We start from the raw sequence: 6,761 nt of genomic DNA on the forward strand, positions 1-6,761 counted from the left end.
TGCAAATTCTTTGCTCAACAAATTTCGACATCGCAAAAAACGAAAAACTCACTTTTAGCAGCTCACAAAGCGACTCGTATCTCAAACACTAATGAATATTTTGACATGGAATTCGACACAAATGTGACTGACAGTACTACCAACCTAAAAATGAAATAATTCGACGGCTAAATGGTGATATTGCCTATGTTGCTATTTTTATCTTCGTCTACTGCCTATAACAATGCTACAAAGTGAGGCTGAGCTTCAAAGAAACTACTTCACTTGGAACATGCTTGGGTGTCAACATTATGCTTAATCATAGTTGACCTCATCACCAATAACAGTAGTATAAGGGAGACTCTATTACATCCACATATTTCTTTGTAGTGCAAAGTGAAATAGATTTCAGAAAATTATGAAAAAGATGAAGTTCAATCAATCCTTAAATTTTATTTATTATTTATTATACTCCTTCAAAATTTGATTTTCACGAACCCCAAAAACACACTCTCTGAAACGGCCAACAGTTCCCATGTGCTTGATGAACGGCATACTCGCGTTCAACAAAACACAGTACCAAATTTCGAGTATTGTTGTCAGATGATGCCAGTTAACCTCAATATTTATAATGATGTGAGCGTTGACGTGAAACGATAAAAATATGATTTCCACAGCGTGGCCTTTCTACGGCAATGTCGTTAATGGTTCAACTATGTCCACCCTCCTTTTCTTGGGAATCAGCCAAAGTACCTACCTAATATATGGTAACAGGCGATTCATGGTGAAAAATGTAGTGCTTTGTCTACATCTCGGTATAAAATATTACGCACCCTGTATCAATGCCTGCGGCTGAAAACTGTCCACTTTATGATTTTGTACAAGTTTGTAAACAGAAATGTTAAAGTGTTCTATCAATGAGTTTTTACTGTGTACTTCACTTAGAGGTTTTAATAAAAAGCCAGTTGCTAATATATCATTCGATGCGCTCATACAGGTGTTCAAAAAATAACTGATTTTAAACTAGCGTTACTATTTAAGAGAGTTGTGTTTTCGAGGGTGTAGGGTATATTGAGCACAACAAAAAAGAAATAAAATGCATATATATGAAGTTACGAGCTTTTCCTTTTTTTTTTTATATATGAAGCCTGAACAGGATATATTAATTTTTTTCACGAAGTTTGTTACATATGCCAGAAGGAAGCGTCGGAGACCCTATAAGGTATATATATAAATGATCAGTATGTTGAGCTGAGACGATTTAGCCATGTCCGTCTGTCTGTCCATCTGTCTGTCTGTCTGTATAGTTTTTAAGATATCGTTTTGAAATTTTGCAAACCTCATTTTCTCTTCAAGAAGCTGCTCATTTGTCGGAACTGCCAATATCGGACCACTATAACATATAGCTGCAATACAAACTGAACGATCGGAATCAAGTTCTTGTATGGAAAACTTTCACATTTGACAATGTATCTTCACAAAAGTTGGCACAGGTTCTTTTCTAAGATAATAATGTGATATACGAAGAAATTGCCCAGATCGGCTCACAATAGCATATAGCTGCCATACAAACCGAACGACCGGAATCAAGAGCTTGTATAGAAAACTTTCCAATTTGACGCGGTATCTTTACGAAATTTGACATGGATTACTGCTTAAGGTAATAATCCGAAAAAATTGTTCAGATAGGTTTACTATAGCATATAGCTGACATACAAACTGAATGATCGGAATCAAGTTCTTGTATAAAAAACCTTCACATTTGACAATGTATCTTCACAAAAGTTGGCACAGGTTATGTTCTAAGATAATAATGTAATATACGAAGAAATTGTTCAGATCGGATTACTATAGCATATAGATGCCATACAAACCGAATGATCGGAATCAAGGGCTTGTATGGAAAACTTTCGCATTTGACATGGTATCTTAACGAAATTTGATATGGATTACAGCTTAAGGTAATAACACAATCTCTGAAGAAATTTTTCAGATCGGTTAACTATAGCATATAGCTGCCATGCAAACTGAACACATAGTTACTAAAAGAAATGCACCTGTGAAAGGTATATTAGCTTCGGTGCAACCGAAGTTAACGTTTTTTCGTTTTTTCCTGTCTCAAAAAAATTCCAGACGAGAGGCCTAATTTTCAATTATTTTTTGCTGCAATTGAGGCAATAGCGCCTTCCTTCCAAGGTGTCAATCCTTTTGAACTTATCAGCGTAGACAAGCTATTTCAAATAACCCGACACAAAATGATGCAGAGAATTTATATCACACCAAAAGTTTACTTCAGTAAACTGACTATTTCGTAGACTGTATGGCATGTAGTACAGTCTTGTAGATACCAAAAATCGTCCACATTAGCAACCTGCAATTCTGGCACGAGAAAGTCATTAATTATGGCACTACAGCGTTATCCATAGACTATAACATTATGACTGGCTTCGTTTTTGAAAAATTTTGGACTAATGATTCCCTCTGCTTATAGAGTAGAGTAGAGTTGAATGGCTAGTTATAGTTTATCATCACTCCAAATGCGACAAGTTTGCTTATTAACGTACCCATTCACATCTTTAAACGGACAGATCAAATGTCAAGGCAAGTCGCTAGGAAACCATGGAGCTTCTCTTGTGCACTTCTCATGATTTCATTGTCATTATTCTACAATATCTCTACAATATTGTCTTAATTTTTCAAGTTTGTAATAGTTTCGGAGATACAGCCTTGAGGACTTGTGCGCTCGTGGCTAGCCTAGGCTAAGTGCGCCGTCTTTAAAGGGGTTTTTCTCGAAACTGTGTTTTTGAAGTCGGTTGGCAAGATTTCTCGAGAACTACTCAACCGATCTTCATGAAATTTTACACAGGTCTTTGAGATGCAATTCTTAAAGACTTGGACAAAGCTTTTTCTCGATTACAACTATTTGAAAAAAATTTCTCAAATTTGCACTGCAATTTTTATTTTTTTTTAATGTCTGCCAAAAATCCAATTTTCAGTTTTTTTCTTCGTCCAAGTTCTAAGTTAAGGTTTTAACTAAAACATGTATTTTTTCACTTTAGATGATCCTGTTATCCTGCCAACACGGGCGCATCTCTTAACCAAGAGTTACCGGAAATTTTCTGATTTTTTTGTTAATAGTGTGTCTTTGTAATAATTAAAAATCCCAATAAAATATTTAATTTTTTATATGCGAAAAAAATTGTTGAAAAAAGGCTGTTTGTTACCCCGAGGGCACCACGGTATACAATTCTGGAAGAAATTGTCGTAGAGTTGAAATTCACGCCAAGCGCAGGCATCCTCAAGGATGACTACTCCTCATGGACTCGTAAATGAACTCCATCTGGTAGCGCAAAGGACCTAAACTGGTATACTATATATTTGGCTCATTAGCCTATCTAACTAACCTAACCTAACTAAATTGGATGAGAAGCTTCTCTTTCAATAATAGGGCCTGATACTAAGAATTGAAAAAGTCATATGTAAGTTCCATATCTTGATTTCAAATTTCAGGTTAACATTACACGATTCAAATCGAACAATATGTAGGATATCTGAACAAAGTTAAATGAGTGAGTAATCTTCTATATATTATAGTGCCAAAATTCAGTGAAATCGGTATATAAATTATGATATGTATAACTCTTTTCATATTCTAATTAACTTTATTGCCAAACGCATCAGTTGATGTATGAGATAATTTATTAATAATAGTCGACTGCACTCCATTCGGAGTTTCGTTTTAAAAATTCAAATTTTCACTTGCAATACGGACAGACAGATTATTTTATGATATTGCCAACAACCGTTACTGAATAAACCTACTGTCCTGTATGTTAATAATCAACAAAAGCATTTATTGCAAGATAAAAGTGATAAACAGTGAAGATGACGACGACGATGACGGCGAAGTGGATACGTCCCACTGAATAGTTAGAAATGGCATCTCGTTGTCAAACACACAGACACATACATTTATGTACGTATATACAGGAGAACACACTAAGATCCGTGAGCAGTGTTGTGTGACAATAAGGTCTCCAACACGACGATGCAGTGCCAAGTTCTCGTCTCAACTTTGACCGGATGTGGCAACTTGTAAGGCAGCAGTTGCTGCGTGTTGTCATGCCTACTACCTCTGGTGTTTGTTATAGCTGCAGTTGTCCCAGCGACACGGATGTTTGTATTTAGCTGCAACAGCTTCTAACTTTACTCCGCATTCTGCCTGCAATCCTTCGTCTTATTTCCTACTTGTTGCCGCTTCGACTCCGACTTCGCCTATCATCATCCAAGGCGCTTTACTCCGCCTGCAGTTGCTCTAGATCTTCGATATTCCTTCTTGAGCAACGGATGAAAAGCAGACTGCACAGTTTACTTGAGTTTGGATGGTACAAACAACAGCAACAATATAAATATTTAGTGGAGCGCATCAATGTGGAAATCATGAGCTTGCCTTGTTGGCTTGCTGTTGATGACTTTTCCGCAGCCTTGTTGCTTTTGTTGGCATTCTGTCCTGAATACCGTTCGTCCTGCTGCCTTAGCTGCCACAGCTGCATCCGCTAATGTGGCCTTTGTTGCAGCTTCGAAAATTTCGTGTAATTTCGTTAGATAATTATCGCGCCAGTTCAGCGCAGCGTCATCAGCTAGCAACAGCAACAACAACTTTGTCACCTCAATGCACTCTCATTAATTGATATTTTCCTGCGTGCACGTGAGATTATCTCGTTGCGATTGCATGAGAATTTCTATGGCCTTCAGCGACCTGACAGTGATATCACGCCCGAATATACTAAACGGAATTTATGAGGAACGGCAGCTTCATGTCAGAACCTCCATTTAAGATTTGTGATAGTGTGATGTATTTAATTAATGATGTTACTCATCATTAAGGAAGCGCTTAGTTTAAGTTAAATATTTTTGTAAAATTAAGGATTCGAAAAATGCTACCGCACATAAGCATAAATATGGATTTTCTAAAATTATATTTTAATTTAATATTTTGTTAGTTGCGTTCATTCAAATAAATTTTATTATCAGCTCTAGTTTAAAAAGATTGACGCAAATTTACTTTCGTCATTCTCAAAAAGTATAGAATTACAGTAAGAAAAAATTTAAGAATATACGTAAAGGGTGATCCATTTCGAAGTTCCCTACGTTTTTAAAGAAGAAACACAGGCTCTTCAAATTTAATAGAAAATATTTATTGTCAGTCGAAACAACATTCTTTGGCAGTTTTTTTTTTTTGACGATTACATCCATTGTAGTCCAATTCTCGATGACTCGTTCGAGCTTTTCGACTGATAACTTGCAAATGGCACCCGTGATGTTTGGCTCCAAGGCCTGAATCGAAGCGGGTTTGTCCGCGTTTACTTTAGACATTACATATCCCTTCAGGAAAAAGTCTAAGGGTGTGATATCACACGATCTTGGTTGCCAAACGTGAAATTATCTGCTCGCCGTTGTTACTTCTGGATGAAATGGTAGCTCTTGAATCTTTTCAGGTTGCTCTTATTCCCAAATGCGGCAATTTTGCTGGTTTTCATACCCATTGAACCAGAAATGGGCCTCATCGCTGAACAAAATTTCCTTCGAAAACGTTGGATCCTCTTGAAACTTTGCAAGAGCCCATAGAGTGAAGTGATTACATTTGGCAAGGTCGAACGAATTTAGTTCTTACACAAAGATCTCGACGTAAAATGTGCCAAGTCGTTCCATACGTCAGTCCGAGCTCCTGCGAAAGGCGTCGAACCGACTCTATATGGTCTTCGTGTACACTCTCAGCAATGGCTGCTATATTTTCTTCCCTCAGCGCTGGAACTTATTTATTTGGACCAATATTATTCAATAAAGAATGCTGGATATCAAGATGGGGGCTCGTGTGGCAAAAAGTACGCTCAATAGGCCGATTATGTTGACCATAAGTTGAGCGAAGCGCAATAAACTTTAACGATTTGTTAACGCTGTTCAGGCTCAGGCATTCCATAATCAAGTAATGTGACAGCATGACATGACTCACGCTTGTTCAGTCAAAAAATACTATAGAAAGGAGTACCTCTACATGGTTCACCCATTAGAAACCGTAATAATTATAAATCACTATAAGATGAAAAACCATAAAAAAACTATGTGGAACGGTGTGGAACGGTGTTAGTGACATAAATACAAAACATACGAAAATTAAATTAGCGAAAAATTTACAAAGAAAATATGATATATCCACAAGTCCAACACACGAACCCTATAAACCCGATAATTTATGTTATTGCCTGATTCTCAAAAGGCTTAATAAGCTAGAAGAGAAAAATTTATTTTCCTTTGGACGTCATACTCAACTAGAGCGACAGTTAAACAAAAATTAAACCCATAAAAGCTATGGCATGGAATAAGTACTAATGGCTTATGCAAATATAAAAACGATTTCGACGTATTACTCCATCATGAAAAAGGTGATATTTGCCTTATATAACTTTTATTAAGCTAAGAAACTACAAGAGGTATTCCTACAATAATTCATATAACAAAGCGACGTGTGGAAGTCCCACAATGGTCACTTCTAAGAATATATTTCAATTTCCTTGGATTTATTCTTCCAAACTATGTTGGTTGTTAATAAGGTGGTTCCGGTACGAAGAAGCAATGTAATGCGACGGTACATTATCGTGGTGTAAAAACCAAGGTTGTAGGCCCTTAAGTGCCGCCTCATTTTACGAATAGGTACGCGCAAAAGACGCATAGCACTAAAATAGTATTATATGTTAAAAGTTTGACCGGTCGGAAGGAATTCG

The sequence above is a fragment of the Bactrocera neohumeralis genome, chromosome 3 (assembly GCF_024586455.1).
Source record: "Bactrocera neohumeralis isolate Rockhampton chromosome 3, APGP_CSIRO_Bneo_wtdbg2-racon-allhic-juicebox.fasta_v2, whole genome shotgun sequence".
In the NCBI taxonomy this organism is placed as follows: Eukaryota; Metazoa; Arthropoda; class Insecta; order Diptera; family Tephritidae; genus Bactrocera; species Bactrocera neohumeralis.